Raw genomic sequence first — 20495 nt, forward strand, 5'->3', positions numbered from 1 at the left:
AAATTATGATTTATTTGAAATGAAAGGTAATTGAAGCTGTTTTTTTTGGGATTATTTGTTTTTTTCTTTAATTTTTGCAATGAATTAGTAGTCTACTAATTAGTAGTCCTCTGCCATCTAACAAATTACCCAAAAACTCAATGGCTTACAACAACAAACATTTATTATCCCATGGTTTCTGAGGGTCAGGAGACCAGGTGCTACTTAGCTGGGTGACCCTAGCTCAGAGTCCCTCACAAGGTTGCAGTCAAGTTTCGGACCAGGGATACAGTCATCTCAAGGCTTAATTTAGGGAGGGTAGATTTCCAGGCTCACTCACCAGGCTGTTGGCAGGCTTCAAGTTCTCAGTGGGTGTTGGCTGGAGACATCACTTCCTTGCCTTGTGGGCTTCTTTATAGGGGAGCTTGCAACATGCTTCCTTTAGCATGTATTAGCAAATGCTGAAATAAAAGCAAATTGTCAGTGTGTATAATAAGTGCATGCATAGTTCCTTCATTCTAAGAAACCTTGATGTCTTGTAATCATTGATAATATGCCGAATATACTTAGCATAGAGTCACAGGACCAGAATAATTTTTAATTGTATTCCTACAGTCTGTGTCTTGTCAACACAAATCTAAGAATTGAGCTAATAATCTCAGCTTGAAAGATTCATTCTATTTCTGAAATCCATGGAGCTTCCTATACTTGGCCAGTCCTCTCACAAATGCTTGTAACATTGCATACCATTGTTCCTGTGAGATGAGGAAGATCATAGATATCATCTTAAAAAGCTCCATTTATTCCACCCGAAATTCATGCTCCCTACCTTTTATTCTTTAAAAATCTAATTCATTTTTTAAGTCACTGCCCAAATGCTGCCGTCTCCAATAAGATTTTCCTGGTGAGCCCAGATGGTTATAATCCTCCCACTTCTGATCTCTCCAACATGTCTGTGTTTTTGTTTCTTTGTGTTTTTATCAAAGGCACCATTAGACACTGTCTTTTATGACAGTTGGGTTAGCTAGCTATGTACCACCAGATCATATATTTCTTCACGCGTTTGTATGCCCATTGTCCAGCACTGAGCTTTACATGTGGGACACAATTTAATAAATATTTGTTGTAAGATAGATGGAAATAATGAATCCATTGCTAGAGCTGATTAGTGTCCCCAGAGCAACTAATCTCAAATAGATTTGTTGCAGAGGTCAACAGTAGATGAGACAATGACTGGTTTTATATCTCCTAAGAGCTGAGTAAAACCTTCAATAAATTTATTGTGGCTGGGTACCTATTCCATATTCATTTAACATTAGCTCTTTTCCAGTTTTCAACATAATTTATATGTATCTTTCTTTGTAAAATCTCCTAGGAACAGTTTGCCTGTTTAATTATTTATGCTAGTTTCTATAACCTATAAGTAAATTATTTCTTTTTTGCTTAATTTAATCTTATTATATGTCAACAGTTTGGTAGATATTATACTTTCATATGCTTATGTTATACAAGGCATTTACTCATATGTGGTTTTAAAGCATATGTATGTATAGAATTGCTATTCAGACATCATACTGTCAAGTATTGGTAGGCTGGTTATTGACACCTTTCTGAGGAAGGTATTCTTGTACTTCTTATTATTAATTTTACTAAACACTTCATTGTCTTCCATAATCAAAGAGAGGTATGAGTCAGAAGTATCAAACTTAGAGGGAAGATAATCTCCTTAAGTCTGCTTACTCTGCATAAACTCGAGGAAAGATTGAATGTCTCTACATAAGTAATTACAAATTCATATGTTAAAACGGGGACTGATTCCCCATTTCTAACTTGGCCAGAGTATTTCTACTTAAGGGACAGGTTTGTGTACAAATACGAGGGGAAGTTACTAAACCCCTGAGCCCTACTCATAACTTACAGAGATTGCAAAGTGCTCATGCATATGGAGAAAGATTGTCATTATTTAATAATAATTAATTTACTATTTACCTAATAATTATTTACCTAATAATAATTAGGTAAATATTGTTTACCTAATAATTATTATTACCAAATTTAAGCTTTTTACAGTATGGTTAAAAGTAAAAAAGAGAGACTCAAGTAATCATCACTCTTAATTTACTCTAAAAGGAAATTTTAAAATATTTTCCTAGTGTCTGCATTAATAGAATATCTTTGGCTTTATGTCATTGCTAAACAATGAAATATTGAAGGGAAATGATATTTTAGGAGCTCTGAGTGAGAGGTAGGTCTCCTCCATCTTGCATAATCCAAAATGGAGCAGCCCTGATGAAGGACAAATGTGGAGAAGTGAAGAGAGGGGAAGCTGCTTGATGAGATGCAGATGGGACTCCTAGTGTCCAGCGATGTCAGTTCCCAAAGCTAATCCTTACTCACGTGCTCTGGAAATAACCTCCCTTTGGGTTTCCTTCTCCATACACATCCTACAGCTTCTGCATGGCAGAGGGAAAGCAGGTGCTAGGCGAATTTTATAATGAGGTTAATGAGCATTAATTCTGTTCCTCTCTCTTTTGAAGCCTTGTATAATCTGGCCATACCCTTCCAAGGCAAGCATATTGTATTCTTTTTCCCCAACCCACGTGGAGGACTTTAAGCAAAAGCAGGATTGGATATTGGTTTGGGGGTGAACTGTATAACGCTAAAACCCCTTGTGATATTTTTCATCCTTTATTGATCAGAGTCTCCCAAAGATGTAGTGTCACTGTATGCTTTTGTTTAGATCCATTTAGCTGCCTGAAACATCCTCTCTTTACTCATTTATATCCTATTTATTGTTTCAGACCTTGCTCAAGGTCACCTTCTCCATGATGTTTTCTAATTTTTTACTCTATTTCCAGCAAGTCATACCTTCCTGTGAAATCTTTTTAGAATATTGCCTGGGTGTTGTAGCACAGTGTAGCACAGTATTTCCCAAAATGTCTTTTGAATATTCCCATTTGAAATGGGATTTCTGAAGTGAAATAATTTTGGAAAACGTGACATGTTCCGTCTCACTGTTGGATACTTAAAAAATACATCGGCATATCAAAGCTTTGGGAAGTCCTGCATTAAAAAAGCTTGCTCACTTTCTTTAACTCAGCATTATTTTAAACTTCTACAACATTGCGTCCTTGTTTCATGTAATAACTGGTACCTTCCTACAGAATATGCTTGAGAAATGCTGGAGTAATAGAAATATATACAGGTTTTGGTGCCAACTTGTGTTTGAACCTTATTTCTCTGGCTTACTAACTAATCTGTTGATATTTACCTAATCCCTCTAAGCTTCTTCTTTTGCATTTGGCAAAATGGGAAGTATTTCATACAGAGTAAGTACCACAAATAGGTTAATATGCTTTGTCCACATTTTGTTTCCCTGGAGGCCCTGAAGTTCAATCGTTTCATGGAGCTTAGTGTATTCTCTTCATGGAGGCAGAAAATATGTTGTGTGAGCATCATTTACATATTCAGTACAATCCTGCACACTCTAGGCTTAGTTCAGCCTGAGCAAAGCTTCATAGCGTGGCTATATTATTTTGTTTACATTCACAATTTATGTTGTAAAATATGTATATATGTATATCTATTAGGGTCTATGAAAATGACTTTTGCACTAGTCTCAATTTTGAGTGCTTCATGTCACTGTTCTTTTACACTATCTGTACAATTGATAGTTGGTGGAATTTTGGCTTGCTTATATAATCTCACGAATATATTCAACTTCAATTATTTTAAATACAGAGATTGTAGTTATCATTCTTATTACTGCTAATACATATCTAGATCACAATATTCTAGTGATGCCATGACGTTGGCAGTTGGATAATTCAAAATATTTATAAAATCATTGTGAAAGGTTCTGTGTTCTTTAAAAGGCTGAGTGGCCAGGCCTAGGGTACACCTTCACACAAATAGTAGACTCTGCTAAATAGGCCCACTCAAATCTAACAATGAATAACTTCATTCTATCTAGATATATGCTTTTCTTTTCCTCTGAGAAAGTTTGGATTATAGTTTTCAAAGAAGATTTGTTTTGCTTTTGAATCCATTTCTCACAATTAGTCTAGTGATCCATTCCTGCCTGGAGGGCCTCATTTGTGGCTTCTCTCCTCTGTAACAACATGGAATCTCTTTGGGAAGAACAAGTTGAGTTTACTTATACCAAGGCTATTGCGATAAAGAACAGGGAAAATTCAGTTTTGTATTTTACTCTGTAGACTATAGATGAAATTACTCAGATATCCCCCAGGGTAATGAGCAGTGAGTGACATGTAAATGATATTGCAATATTCTAATAATTTCCAGGGCTACTTAGTACAGTATCAAACCAGCAGTGAACATAATTAAAAACTTTTTCCCTATTTGAGCATTAAGTACCATAACTTTGCAACTAACCTAATGATAGGTGTTTCATTAAAACTTGGTAGGCATTGAATTTTACTATAAATATTTTTACAAGTTATGTTCCAAACAGTGCTTATGGTCAATTCTCATTTCTCAGTATTGGCTGCCTTATTCCCAGACCACTCTCTGCCAAGTTCTCATGCCCAATTGTGCCATCCTGGGGATATGTAGGAACATAGGCAAGCAATGGTCATAATGGGAAGAACTTGGGCTTTGCAGTCCAGTCAAGAATTTGAATCTTGATTCTCTAGCCTACAATTTTCTTAGTAATGATATCTACCTCACAAAAGTTTAGTGAAGGTTAAAGCAGTATATATATGTAAAATACCTTACAGAGTGCAATAATCATAATAGGTACTCAAATATACATAGTTCTCATCTATGAAATTCTTCTATGGAAACAGTTTATAGACTTATATTTGTCAGTTATAGGTAAGTGAGCATAATATTTATAGTTCTTATTATCCAGGCCAATTCTGTTCTTCGGCACAGAGAATTGTGCGTTTGATACTATTGTTTTCCCATGACTTTGAGACTGCCTCATGAATGCCAGTGCCTGTGGAATAAGAGCTATCCGAGTGGTTTTGTAAAGGATTAAATTGTAATTTCACCATCATAACCTCCCCCCTTCCCCCTGCCAAACACACACCTCTCTAGTTTAATGATTAAAAAGAGTAACTTTGTTGGGATTATGTGCTTTAGTTAAGCTTTTGGAAAGTTCTGAAAATGAGAAGTTATAAAGAAGTGGAATGAGTTCTCTTTGCTCATAAGTGGAAGCACTTTTCCCACCACTACTTGTTTTTGGTATCCTTCAAGAGCTGGTAGGTTTATCAACTTTTCTACCTCAGTAAGGTGTGAGTAATATATAAACTATAAACGGATTCAGGACCTTAATTACACCTGAAAGATCCCGTCACGGAAACCCCAGGTTAGTATTTGAATAACTGGGAGAAGTTAGATGTACACTAGGGGCCAGGAACCTTGGCGGGGTGGCACGTCTAAGAATTCTGCCACACTGAGGATCAAAAATAAAAAAAATTAATTTGTCCAATGTAGAACGGGGATTTGAAATCTAAGTACAGTATTTTGTAATATTTTGTTATATGTCACCTTTTATAAAGTTTACACTAGTAACCACGCTAAGTGTAATATTGCATGTTGTATTGTATTTTGCCAGTTAATACACGGAGTTTTCTAACTTGACCGTTCTTTACTTGAGATATTTTCATTTATTTAAAATAAATTAGTGCTTCTGAGGAATTGGGAGGGGAGGAAAAACTTAGGAACTTGAATTTATTTAGTATATGTTATCTGGTTCACATATTCCATATACCTATGAAAATGTCATGTCTATAGTACATTCTGGTAAAGTGCCAGATATATTAACCTCTGAAGTGAATAGCTGTATAGCATAATTACTCAATAACTTTTTAAGCAGTAATGAATTTAACAGATAATTTACTTTTATAATCAAAAATGAAAGTGTTCTCTCCAAAAGGAAAATGAAAAAAGCAGTTTGACATCAGTTGTTTCTTGAACTATTGCGCTTGAGTGACATCCTATAAATTTCTTTGGAATATTATTAAAATCAAATTATTTATGTGTGTGTATGCATGTGTGTAAAACAATTACTCTTCAAATTACTTTAGGGGGGTATGTGCATGTAAAAATGAAAGTAAAAGTTATTCAAGGGGCAGCATCTCAAAATGTCATGATTTCCATACATAGCAAAAAAGCCAGAAAGTTCATACTACCATTCAATTCAGTATAGAGAAATTTCACTTTTTTCAAGATACAAAATGAATCTAGAGTCATTATTCTGCATAGCATGTAACTCTGTAATTGTATTCAGAGGAATAAAATAAAGTTTGCCAACAACGGAAAAGAGGGACCAGAAAATTTGTTGACAGCATATCCAATGAACACAGTTTCGGACAATAGGATGGATACATGTTAGGCCTGACTGGATCTATTCATCCTCCTTTCAACAGCTGGCATGCCTCCTCCACAATGGAAGAAAAGCTACAGAAAGTTTCTCTCTTTTGCAAACAACATGTAGAGCAACTTCCTTGCCTCTCCATGATCTTTATTGTACATTGAGATATTTTTCTATAGAATAGGTGAAGAAATTACACTATTATTAAAGAGTGATAACTAACTTAATCTGTATACAGGAACAGTAAAGATCCTGTTTCTGTTCATGCTAATGACAAATAATTGGAAGAAACCCTATAAGAACATGGTGATCCATGAGGCTAAAATGTGCCAAAGACAGCACATTTTTCTGGCGCACGTTACACAGTTTCATCCAAAGTATGAGCAGTCTTGTGTCATGGTGGTGCTCACTTGTGAATGGCTGTCACTGCAGTGGTTGGGTATGGAAACTTGCTATAAAAAGCTGTTGATTTTCATATCCCTGTCTCTAAAGTGCTGCTCAGTCTAGAGATTTATTTTACTCTGATTAACATTGCACTTCCTATTAGTTACCTGCCAGAATCTCTTATTTAGCAAGTGTCCTTTCTTGTAAGTAGTTACCCCTTTAAAAGTTAAAAATGATCACATATGTATTTGGCAGTTCACTAATTCATATATGCTACACATAGTTTGCTGACATTAATTTGTTTACAAAATGCCTCAAATATCACCAAAAATCTGTAGGATCAAATAGCCTCCAATAGGCATTAGTAAACTATGTAATGATGTTCTTCTTTTTTTCATTCCTTTGTAATTCTATCTGATGCATTTACCTTCAAAAAATATATTTATTTATTTTCTCAAATTATAGAATATGTTCTGTTTCCTACTGCATATAAATGGTTTATCTACAAACTGGCTGGGATTCCTTATTTCCAAATTAGATAATTTTCAGGAGCTCTTTCCCATCTCAGATTATATTCTGATAGGTTTCCAGGTTTAACTAATGTATATCTACAAAAGGTGCTAAACTTGTATTAGCAGGTTCTACAGAAAAACATGCTCGCTTGGATTCATAGCGTATTTGAAAATTTATTAAGCATTGCTGAACTATGATTATTTCTCTAGTTATATTTGTTATATCTTAATTTAAGAAGGATCTTTGGGATTTGTTAAGAATTTACACAAATTTCTAATTACATTTAGATAAATAAAGCAAAATTTCATTGGGAAATGGGACTCTAGAGCATGAAACCTCTTAGAACACTCTTTTCAAATTTTCACTGCTTTATGAAAGCTATCTACAAGGTGAAGTCCAAGGCAAATAAAGCTGAAGTGTGGATCTCTGAACAACAATTTTGACTCAAGACCTTATATGTTGACACATTCTGCACAAATATTATTACACTGTTAATATGATTTGTGATACCTTTCAAAATATTCAATCTTATAATCAAATTTGATTTATTGAACACACTGTTATTTATTGCCTAATATGCAACAAGCACTTTTCTTTGTACTGATGATTTTTTATGAATATAGAAAACAAACTCCCTTGCCTCATGGAACCTGTATTCTAGAGATGGGAAGAACATAAACAATAACAAAATAGTTAAGATATGTAATCTGTCAGATGGTGATATGTATGATGCTAAAAAGTGAATGAAGGAAGGAGGAAAGGGAGTGGAGACAAGAGGCTCCAGTTTTAAATAGGGTGATCAAGGAAGGTCTCACTAAGAAGGTATCATTTGAGAAAAGACCCAAAGAGGTTGAGAAAACCAGCCATGTATTTGTCTAAAGGGAAAAGCCTTGCAAGCAGAAGGAAGAACAAGATCAAGATCTCTGACATAGGAACATGTGTTATGTGTTCTAGGGACATTAAGGAGGTTGGGGTAACTGGATGTTAATGAGCAAGAGGCTGAATACTAGGGTCTGAGATCTGAAATTTAACAAAGGATCCAATTACAGAGGCCTCTGTAACCCCCTGGAAGGATTTTTTGACTATTCTACAGATCTGTTGATATGCCTACCATTCCTGGCTGCCTCTGACATTCCAGCTACCTTTTACAACCACTTTTGGTCTCCCCCAGGTTTTCTCAGAGTTTTTATGTTGGTTCCTTCGATATGGCTCCCTTTACCTTCTGAAGTTTCCGTTTATTTGATTTGGTGGAGGGAAGCCTTTACTAGTTTGTCATCTTGTCAGAACCTTGAAGCATAAAATTGTTCTGAAATACAATTTGAGAAGCAAATATTTCAGACTTTGAGGGGCTGTTAAACTTACCTATACTATCTTTTTATAATATGTAATTTCTGACATTTTCCAGTCTCTGTAAATAATACCTAACTGCAAGAGGAAGCACATTACATTTTTGGACAATTTAATAAGAAGAAAAAGTTTCCTTATATTAAAATTAGACACGTTTAAAAAAAGTGTATTCAGTACATCTATAAACTCACATAGATTAAACATACATGTTATAGAATTATGACCAAAAGAGACATTAAAAATTACCACTTCTGATTCTTCAGGTTTTCAACCTTTGATAAGTAACTTATTGATCATATAAATGTGACTTGTTTAAGAGGTTAGGTGCCATCTCAGACTGACATCAGGTGTTCCTCACTAATTCTAAGGGAACCTTGGCTAGAGGAACTTCTTCAGAATGTTAAGCAGCACCAAGGAAGATATGGCTGAAAATGAGACAAAGTAAAAGTAAGTGGAAACATAAAAATTCAAGGTTTTTTAGCTGTAAGTGGAGACCTTAGAGAAAACAATTGTAGAGCAGATCTCAATGAAAGCTGAGTCCATTAATAGATGATAATCACTCTCCAGAAGTGTTGGATCTTTAACTTTTCTTTTATAGCCCTTTTTGGGAAAACTGAGTTTACAATATCAGCATTAAATAGCCTTAGGAAGCATCAATAGGATTAAAGGAATTAAAAATAAAAATTCAGAGTGAATGAAACAGTCTGTGGTTCATTATGTCCTCCTTTTGTAGAGGATATAGTACAATAACATAGGTGTAAGCCTCAACAAAGTGTATCCTTTTATACCAGTGGTTCTTAAACTTTAGCATGCATTAGAGTCACAAGGAGAGTTTGTTAAAAAACAGATTGCTAGTCCCCACTCCAGTTCATAGATGACAGTGATGCTGCTTTTCTAGGGGCCAGTCTTTGAGAACCAGGATTCTCATAGGTAAGTATTCTTAGGGTCATATATTACCTAGGTGATTACTCTTAGGATAATATATTTTGGGAGGTTAGAAAAATGTCTTCACATAGGGATCCAGGATTTTTGCAGCTTTTGGATTCATTATCCTAGAGGGTCTCTGTGCATACAGACATCAGGAGACAAAGACCATGCAAACACTTGGTTCGTAACCAATGTCTTGTACTGGAAACGGCATATATCCCATGTCTCCTCACATTCTTTTGACCAAACGTAACTATAAAAGAATCTAGAAAATGGCAATGGAATTTCATCTCCTAACACCAGAGATTCTGATTCAGTATATCTGGAGAGGAAGGTTTGATCTTTAAAAGCTCTATCACTGATTGAGTTATTCGCTAAGTTTCAGAATTCTGGTTCCACCACTATGGTTCAACAAAGAAATATTGAGGGTCTGTTATATGAAAGACACTGTGCCAGCCAGTGGGGACTATTAACTTTGATGGAAAGTTAAACATTAGCCCTGTTTTGGGAGGGCTTCCAGCTTAATGAGAGAGAGAGATAAACACAGGACCCTTATGCCAGGTTAATTCTCTAGATGTGTATTGAAACTCTGTCTCAACTTCCTTACTTCCTGTTCACTCTTTAACCCATTTTAATTTGACTTCCACTCGCACTAGTTCCATTGAAGTAGGTTTTATTAAAATAATGAACAATGTCCATGTTATCAAACACAGGACAAGGATATTTATCTGTCCTCAATTTTCTGAGTAGCATTTCATATATTTGGCCATTCCTAATTATTTGAAAAACTTTTCCTTTTTGCTGCTTTTAGTGCTTTTCTTAGTTGATATTTCCCCTGGATCAATCGTTGTACCTTCTAATCCATCCTGGATTACTTTTCTTCTTCTAATTAAGACTGGATTGCCTCTGGGATTTGTTTGGGTCTCTCTTTTCTCCATTTATGATTATTTCCTTATATGATCATGTCCAGTCTTAGGTCTTTAATCCCCAAAGGTATGTTGATGACTTTCAAATGTATGTGTCCTACTCAGACCTCTTTCTCTTAAGCTTCATTTCCACATATTCATTTGCCAACCTAACATCTCCACTCAATTTTAATAGACATCTGAAACGGAACATATACAGCTGCTTTTTTTTTTCTTCAAAAGAGGAATACTACATACCATGTCATTGAGTGAAACTGTTTGAAGCGATAAATTAAGGATAGTTTGAAGACATTCATTGTTGTCTCTTCTTTGAGCACATCTTACTCTGAAAGCAGAATATTTTTGGCTCAGGAATGGACTAAACTTTTAACACAGATACAGTTTATTAGTATAAGAACTATAGATTTTGGAACCCAGAAGCTCTAGATTCAAGTTCTGGCTCATTTATTTCTAGCTATGTGATTGGTAATTCACCTAACTCTTCTGATTGTCAGTCTCTTCACCTATAAAATGAGGATGAAGGGAGCTACCTAACAGGAATTTCAACGTTTAGAAATATTGTTGCTCTTTTCTTACAAATAGAACTAACAGTGGCAAGCATACACAACTTTGGCCATTTTTGTAAGATTTACTGTAAGATTATCTAGCAAGTGATTACTGAAAATAGGACTTGAAAGTTGAATTTTCATAAGTTTTTGACTTACAGATAGTCAATGACTGTGATACAGATCTTGGTAGCTGAAAGAAATTGGGTATATTTTGCAACCATTGCATCTAATAAATACCTAAAAATATTGCCATCCTTGTAAGGAAACTCATATCTCATTCACTGCTGTCTAGTCTACAGTTATAATAGAACCATTGTTTTCTCACTGTTTTTAAGGTATTTTATAGGGCAACCCCCTAGCATTATCTTTATGCAGCTCCCTAACATTAGTTGCTTATTCAGTATATGAAATAGCATAAAATAGGACATGTCGGAAAATTTTTTTCAGTAGATTTCTGTAAAATCTTTGGTTTTGCTAGTTAAAAGTGCTTATGTAATAAAGAAGATAAAATTTTTACAGGTGGGTTCAGAGATAACGAAACCATGAGGTGTGAAATTTATATTAAGAGAGTACCTTTTTGCTACCTGAAATATGCCACAGGGTGCATTCATTTTCTTTAGAAATGAAGACCATATTTTATAGTTCTGAAGTGCTTAATTTCAAATGACTTACCTAGTTAAGTTGACTCAGATTGGTAAAATGATTTTTTTTTTAATGTAGAAGCAGAGTGAATTTTTGTCTTAAGCATAAAATTAGAATTTTTACTGTGTAGAAAATGGGCTAAACTAAGTTATTTGTGTGCAAAGTATGTTTGAATATTTGAAGAGTATGCATAGCATTCACGTTATATGTATTTTTTTCATACAGGTATTTCTTTCACCTGTGATTTTAATTATAGTACCATATATCAGTTCTCACTTTTTTTAAATGGTAATTGAAGGTAGTAATAAAAGAATCTAGTGAATTGTTACAGGAGGAAAAAAAGTTGAATCTGTTCCATTTCTAAAAATATCTGCAAGTCTTTTCAGTGAATGTACTTTTCAAGAAGCTACCTTCTTATCTTTTTTTTTTTTAATGTGCATCATTTCAGTTTGGGAAGAGTTTGAATTGCTCTGCTGTGTTAAAAAGTCTCTTTTCATAAACCAGTTACTTCTGTTCTTGTCATACCATTTAAGTTTGTAATACTAGGATATTGCTTCAATTAAATGTGTGATATGGGGAAACGGACTAAAACACAGGATATAAAGCTGTGGATAACTTCACAGAGTCAATATAAAAATAGTTTAAAAATTAAAGAATTAAACAGTGTCATTTTCTAATTTTTTAATATAATGGTAACATACACATAACAGACTTTACCATCTCTCCCATTATTAAGTATACAATTTGATAATGTTAAATATATTCATAATGTTGTGCTGCCATCACCACCATCCATTTTCAAAACTCTTTTCATCTTGTAAAATGGAAACTCTGTACCCATTAAACAGTCACTCCCTATTCCCCTCTCCTTCCAGCCTCAGGACACAACCATTCTCCTTTCTGTCTCTGTGATTTTGACTACTTTAAGTACTTTGTATAAGTGGATTCATATAGTTTTTGTCTTATTATGACTGGCTTATTTCATTTAGCATAATGTCTTCAAGGTTCATTCATGTTGTGGTGTATATCAGCTTTTTCTTCCTTCTTAGGAATGAAAAATATTCCATTGTATGTATTTACTACACTTTGCTTATCCATTCATCCATCATTGAACACTTAGGTTGCTTGTATACATTAGCTATTGAGAGTAGTGCTGCTATGAGAAGGGGGTACAAATGTCTCTTCAAGACCCTTCTTTCAGTTTGGGGAGTATATACACAGATGGAATTGCTGGTTCACATGATAATTCTATGTTTAATTTTTTGAGAGCTGCCATGATGTTTTTCAAAGCAGATGTACCATTTTACATTCCCACCAAGGGTACTCAGGGGTTCCAATTTCTCTACATCTTGCCAACACTTGTTATTTTATGTTTGTTTTTTTTTAGTAGCCATCTTAATGAGTATGAGGTGTTACCTCATTGTTTGATCTTCATTTTCCTAATGGTTAGTAATGTTAAGGGTCTTTTCATGTACTTATTGACCACTTGTATATCTTCTTTGGAGAAGTGTCTGTTCAAGTTCTTTGCCCACTTTTGAATCCAGTTGTTCTTTTGTTGAGTTTTAGGAGTTCCCCATATATCTGGATATTAATCTCACATCAGAAACATGATTTACAAATATTTTCTCCTGAAGTGAATCTCTTGTAGACAATATATACTTGGATCATGTTTTTTAATAGTTATTCTGCCAAACTCTGTCTTTTTTTTTTTTCTTTTTGCGGTATGCGGGCCTCTCACTCTTGTGGCCTCTCCCATTGCGGAGCACAGGCTCCGGATGTGCAGGCTCAGTGGCCATGGCTCACGGGCCCAGCCATTATGTGGCATGTGGGATCTTCCCGGACTGGGGCACGAACCTGTGTACCCTGCATCGGCAGGCGGACTCTCAACCACTGAGCCACCAGGGAAGCCCCAAACTCTGTCTTTTGATTAGAGAGTTTATTTCATTTATACTTAATTACTGCTAAAAAGGGAATTTTGTCATTTTGCTATTTGTTTTCCATATGTCTTACACCTTCATTATCTCTCATTTCCTGGATTACTGTTTTCTCTTTTGCTTAATTGGTTTTTTGGAGTGAAACATTTAAATTCCTTTGTCATTTCCATTTGTATATATTCTATAAGTATTTCCTTTGTAGTAATCATGGAGATTACATTTAACATTCTAAAGTTATAACATTCTAATTTGAGTTTATACCAATTTAACGTCAATAACATACAAAAACTCTGTTCCTACACCTTCATCCTCAGTCCATTCAGTTGCTGATGACACAAGATTATATCCATATACATTGTGTGCCCCAAAATATAAACTAATGATTATTTAAATGTATTAGTCTCTTAAATTATGTGGAAAATAAAATGTGCAATTACAAACCAAAGTTACAATCAATAATACTAGCTTTTAGATTAATGATTGTCTTTTAAATAAAATACCAGTGTCTTAAATCATGTAGAAAAAAATGGAGTTACCATCATTATAATAAAACTGACTTTTATAATTGCCTAAGTATTTACCTTTACTGACATCTTTATTTCTTCATGTGGCTTCAAGTTACTAGCTAGTGTCCTTTTATTCCAACCTGCAGGACTCCCTTTAGCATTTCTTGCAGAGCAGGCCTAATGATAATGAATAACCTCAACTTTTATTTATCTGGTCATATGTTAATTTCTCCCTTAATTTCACTCACTGCCTTCTGGCCACCAAAATCTCTGAGAAATTTGCTGGTAATCGTATTGAGGATCCCTTGTATATGACAAGTGCCTTTTCTCTTGCAGCCTTGAAGATTCTCTCTTTGACTTTAGACAGTTTGATTATGATGTGTCTCAGTGTGGGTTTCTTTAAGTTCATCTTACTTGAATGTTCATATACCAATCTTCTTGGGTATTTATATTCAGGTCTTTCATCAAGTTTGGGAAATTTTCTGACATTATTTCTTCAAATATTCTTTCTGATCGTTTCTTTCTCTCTTCTCCTGAGATACTCACAGGCCTTTAAACTTTGTTCACTTTTCTTCAATCTTTTTTCTATCTGTTCTTCAGACTTAATAATTTCCATTGTCCTGTCTTCAAGTTCACTGATTCTTTATTTTGTGTGCTCTTTGAATCTGTCTGGTAAATTTTTCGTTTCCATTATGTACTTCTCAGTTCCAGAATTTCTTTGTGGTTTCTTTTTAGGTTTTATTATACTTTCATTGTTATTTCCATTTTGTTCATCCATTGTTTTCTTGACTTTCTCCACACCTTTTTCCAGTTTTTTGAATGTCTTTCAAGCAGCTGTTTAAAATCTTTGACTAAATGTTTTGCCACCTCTTTTAAAGGATAGTTTCTGTTGATTTTTTTTTTTCTTTTAGATGGGCCATATTTTCCTGTTTCTTGTATGCCATGTGATTCTTTTATTGAAAACTGGACATTTAAATATAATGATATGATAATTCTGGGAGTTAAATTCAGATTTTTCCCTTTACTACCAGTTTGCTCCATTTTTTTCTTGTTTTTGTTTTTATTTATTATTATCATTTTTATTGTTGTAGGCTGTCTCTGTGCCAGGGATCAACCTGCATTGTGAACCTAAGGTCTTTTCAGCTCTTTTCTGAGCCTGCATTTTTCTCTAGGCAATGACTTTTCATTTCCCTGTGTACGTAGTGCTTTTGAATGCCCTTGTCAGTAATGTCTGGCTCCCAAAAAGAGAAAAATGAATTGGAGTGGGGGAATAAAAGACTGCTGGCCCTCTTTTTAACCCCTCTGGCAGACACTTCAGCCAGAGAGGGAGGGGCTTGCAAAAGTGGAGGGAGGTGCAACAACAATGACTGCCAATATAAAATAAAAAATTTTAAAAAAATTGAAAAATAAAAAAATATCTAATTTTGACTGGACAAAAAAATGGCTGCTAGCCTCTTTTTCTACACCTCTAATATCAGAAGCAGCAATCAGTCATCAGAGCACAGATCCCTGAAATTTGGAGGACAGGGTCCATTTTGCCCACAAGCTGTATGCTAGGTGCTCCTGAAATGGCTTACAGCTGCCAGCTACATAACTGAGGGGTGGAGGATGGGTGGCTGGTACTGTGGTAAGGCCTGACATTGACTGAAATTAACTGCAGTTCACACTCTAAGTCTTCCTCTGGAAGTTGCAATCCTTCAATATATTCTAGAGTTCCAAAATAGTTTTGTCAGATAGAATCTAACCCTCCAATTGTTGTCTAGGTAGGGAAACAGATTCCTGATGCTTCCTACTTCATCATCTGCCCAGAATTTCTGTAAATAGTGCCATTTTTATTAAGAAAAATACAGATTATTGATCTTTCAATATCTAGTATTCTTTAAAAAGTACAAATAATTCTTATTAGAAGAACTGATTTGGACTTTCTATTCCCCAAAGACCAAATTTATATAAAAATATGTGTAAGCTATTCAGAGAAGATCTATGTTACAGCATAAAATGATTGTTTTAAAGATTAGCCTCTATTATGCTCCACATGGAGAAGTCAGATTATCTGTCCCTTAAGCAATGTTCATTTTCTTTTCTCCCACAGACTTTTGAAAAACATACAGCAAAGTCAGATGTTTAAGTGGCAGTACTATCAGTTTAAATGTGCTTTGGGTTTCTGGGTAACTTTACAAGAATTCCAAATGAAATGTGAATTCAAATGTCATTGGAGAGTTAGCGTGAGAAAAAGGACTTGTGCTACAATGAAGAATCCCTTCATGAGTTTGACTTAGCTCACATTGTGATGGCATGTCACATTCCAACATAAATGCCTCCCCTGAAATGGTAGAGATAGTAATTGAAAATTTATCTACTTGGTCTATGATTTGCCCTTCTCATTTTAAGTCACTCTATTATAATATATTGAGGGAAATTGAGGATTTAAAGGTATCTGCAATATAAAAATATTTCTTATATTACAATATGCTTTTAAGTGTTAACGTAGAGTCATTTAAATGATCTGTGTGGAGTTTTATCTCCTTCCAGTTATATCTTTCTATACTAATCATAAATAATTCTGTCTGTGATCTCAGCAATATCCTCTTTGAACTTGATTATCTATATTTAAAACAAAATGATGCTTGTCTGTAAAGTAGATAATTATGGGGGGTGAATTGGGAGTTAATAGTATAATGTACTTTGAACTCTGAGAACAAAATGCTAAGTAAGCAGTAGACACTGGGAGATAATGAACCCGTTAGTTTCTATATCTGGTCACAGTTTTAATATTACAGACCTAGGTAAATTAGTAAAGGTCTTTAATATATAAAGTCAATGACTCTGGCATTGTTGTTCTGTTAGGATCACTAGTCACTAAAATAGAAAAAATTCTAAGGTCTTAAAAAAATGAAAGGCTAGATAGAGATTTGTTCTGAACCCTGAATTTAAGACTATATCAAAGTGTGTATGTTATTGGAACTCAATTAATAGTATTCTAAAGTTAATGCAAAAATTGTCATTTAACATGTTTAGAAAATTTACTTCAACTTGGTTCGTTGTATATGGTAGATAATTATCCCAAAAGCAGATTTAAATTTTGGGAAGAAATGTGTAAATTCTTGAGTTAAACTACTCTTTAAATGGTATAGTTTAATTTATTGGGATTAATATTGTATCTACAAAAAACATGCAAAAATATTATTGAAAAACTTTTGTAAACTGGGCCTAGTTAATAAACATTTCTCAAACAAAAAGATTAAAACCTATTTGAGAGTTTTAATATACACATAAAATTTTGATAATAATAAAAATATCACTTGGTAATATAGAAATTTATTATAATAAATATATTGTCATATATTAAGCTTATAGATATCTTAGTGAGTTTGCCTTGAAAGTGAGAGCTGTGAATTTTGCCACAGTCATTACTAGCTTTAAGTCTTGGGAAAGTTACTTGCCCTGAGCCTCATTTCCATCAAAGGGTTTTCATCAATACTAAATGATATAATGCCAGTAAACTACTTATTACAATGCTTATTACTAATAAATGTTAATTACTTTCATTATTATTTCAATTATTATAAACTTGAGAGTAACACAACATATTATCTATAATTCAGAATAATATTTGCTAATTGCCAGGACTTTGGTGTATATCCAGCACAACCTTTCAACAATTAGAGTTATTATTTTGATTTACTTCCTTAGTCAGAGTGCTCATGAAGGGTTAGATAAGGTGAACTGAGGAAAGTATACCTCTGATTGAAAGGAAAAATAGAGTTCTAAAAACCTTATTTCCTGTCTACGAAGAAATTAATGTAGAACATATTCAGAAAATTTCTATTGAATGAGAAAAGACTGCTGGAAATACTTGTTATACAGAATTAATTCATGGAGGATATCTCAATGTAATTAATATTATCTAGGCAGATTTTATATATATATTCACACACACACTCACACATGCATAAACACACACATATATATGCGATACCTTCATTTTAATAATATCCCCACTGAAATAGTAGCTAGTCTGTATGCTCAGATGAAGATGCCAAATGATATAGAAAATGCTGAGTTCATTTGGTCACAATTCTGCTAAATTTTCCTGCTGTCTAGTAGTATTGAACTTGTTCAACCTTTTTTCTTCTTGTGAAGGGTGAAATAAAGGAGAGATCTGATTTTTATAGTATTTATAATGTCTTTATTGCTCGTCCTCCTTTTGAATTATTTGCACAGTTTCCACTGGCATTAGTGGGAATATCATAAGTAGATCCAAAACATTACAGTTCTCTTGATTTGGATACCTGTGCACAGTGAAACTAATGTGTATGCACAGTGCACTGTTAGAATTAAATTTAAAAACCTACTTCTGAATAGTAGCATCTAAAACAGTGAGGATATGTGATGACTTAACAATTCTGAATAGCTCTGCAGGACTGTAATTCTGCTGTGACCAATACATTGTCTCAAAGCAGAGACTTGTGCCTTTTGAAAAAAATTTAACCTCCAAAGTGAAATTGCTGAAACTTCTAAGGCAAAAGACAATAAATTTTATGTGAAAACTCTTATGTTCAGGTTTTTACTATAATTCTTCAATTTTAAATACTTCATTGGCATATAGTAAATGAATTTGTTATGCTGATTACCAGACTAGTACTCATTATCAAATATATATGTATCTGTTTGTATATATATGCTCTAGTATTACTAGTTATTGAATATATAGCTAATATATTTAGTAGTACTAATTATTGTCACACATATGTATACATGAATGACATAATGGATTATATATGTAATATATATATGCACATACATGGAGTATGTGCTTGAAATGAAAAAAAAAAAAGCATTATATGGAAGAAATAGTTCCAAACTTGAAACCAGAAAACCTAAATTCTTACTCCACCCCTTCTAACTCTTGGCTGTGTAATTTTGGTTAAATTACTTAAAATCTTTTCACTAAAATTTCTGAAAAATGAGAAAGTTTTTGTATACCATCCTTAAAATTTCAGCTATGAGTTATGAAATACACAATTGTTCTTTCTGTTATCATCTTATGAAGGCATCTTAATTCTGCTATGGTCTGATGCAAGATGTAATGGATTTCAGCTGTCCTGTCAGCAAATCACTTGTGAAGAAACAAAATGGCTGGCTTCGATGATTATCTCTGTGTTGAGGGAAGGTTGATGGGGTGGATGAATGGATGGATGCATAAAGAAGGAAAGAGGAAAAAAGAGAAGAGGAAAAAATGCACAGAGAGAGAGACCAAGAGAATCAGCTCTGTTGCTTCAAAGACAATTAAAGATTCAATGCATGTAGTACCTTTGAAAAGTTTATTCTTTTTAAAACTATGTATCATAGAGAATTTATATATATTAGGCAAAATTAAATAAGTAAAGAGTTTGAACTCTGAGAATAAAAAAGACTAGTTACTTTGATTTTATTTGCAGCTCTGAAATCTGATCATATGTTTTTGGGCAATTGTTTCATACATGTCTTTTTAGATGATAAGGTTTTAAGCAGAAATTGATTGTGCAAGGGTAATGTTCATGTGTTGATCCTTTCTTTTCAGTTTTTAGAATTATTTATTTTAAAAGATATTTGGTATGTTAGTTATATAAAATGAGATATGCAGACCTTCGAGTAATTTTGTCAACTCTGTAGGTGGAAAAGTTCTTTTTATACAAGTGCTGGATCTGGTAGACCCCGACTAGGTCCTTCCCTTGCCTTATGTTGCTTGTGCCAATCGAATGAGACCAGGTTTGGCAAAGCAGAGCAGAAACTTTATGCCTTGATCAAGGAATGGGGAAGGGAAGTGGGAAACTTTCAAGGGTTAAGAGACAGGTGTGCCATCAGAACCCGGGGAAAGTGGCAATAAGTTCCAGAAAAAGCCAAAACATGCACAGTCCTGTGGGCTCTTTTGTGCAGGACATTAATTGTGCTAGCAAAGTGCAAGTCCTCCCTTTCAGAGGAGATCCTAGCATGGTAATGAAGCAAAGGCAACTTTCAGACGTTTTGGGTCTCATCTGTACAGGTGCTGCCCTGGTGGTCAGGCTGGAACCAGTTCAGGGCAGTGGACTGTCACCATCTTGGACCTTTCTGCTCAAGCTGATTCTGTGGTCCGGCTTACGTGGCTTCTGCCTTAGTTTTTGTTAAGCAAGCACAGCTGTGGGCATAGACTAACAGACTGTGGTATGGAAAGAAAGAAAGTAGGTTAACCTCTGTACAGGTATGGGTCTCTTTCCGGTGACCCTTCAAGATGTGTATCCAAATCTTTCTCAGTATTTTTAGAGGAAAATTCTGAGCTAGGTGAAGACATTTTCTTTCTTTCACTACCTTCCCAGCTAAACAATGTTTCCTCTACTTTCCTCTTATCTTATGTATAAGATAAAGATGAATTTAAATATTCAAACTAAAACTATAAGTATATGATTAATACTTTGCTGAATAATTTGGGA

The 20495-nt window shown here is 34.2% G+C and overlaps 1 protein-coding gene across 2 annotated transcripts in view; it reads left to right on the forward strand.

The window, feature by feature from the left end:
* Positions 1-20495, forward strand: part of GRID2 (glutamate ionotropic receptor delta type subunit 2) — a 1331651-nt gene that overhangs the window by 220514 nt on the left and 1090642 nt on the right. The window lies entirely within an intron of this gene.

This window comes from Lagenorhynchus albirostris, chromosome 4, assembly GCF_949774975.1.
Source record: "Lagenorhynchus albirostris chromosome 4, mLagAlb1.1, whole genome shotgun sequence".
Lineage (NCBI taxonomy): Eukaryota > Metazoa > Chordata > Mammalia > Artiodactyla > Delphinidae > Lagenorhynchus > Lagenorhynchus albirostris.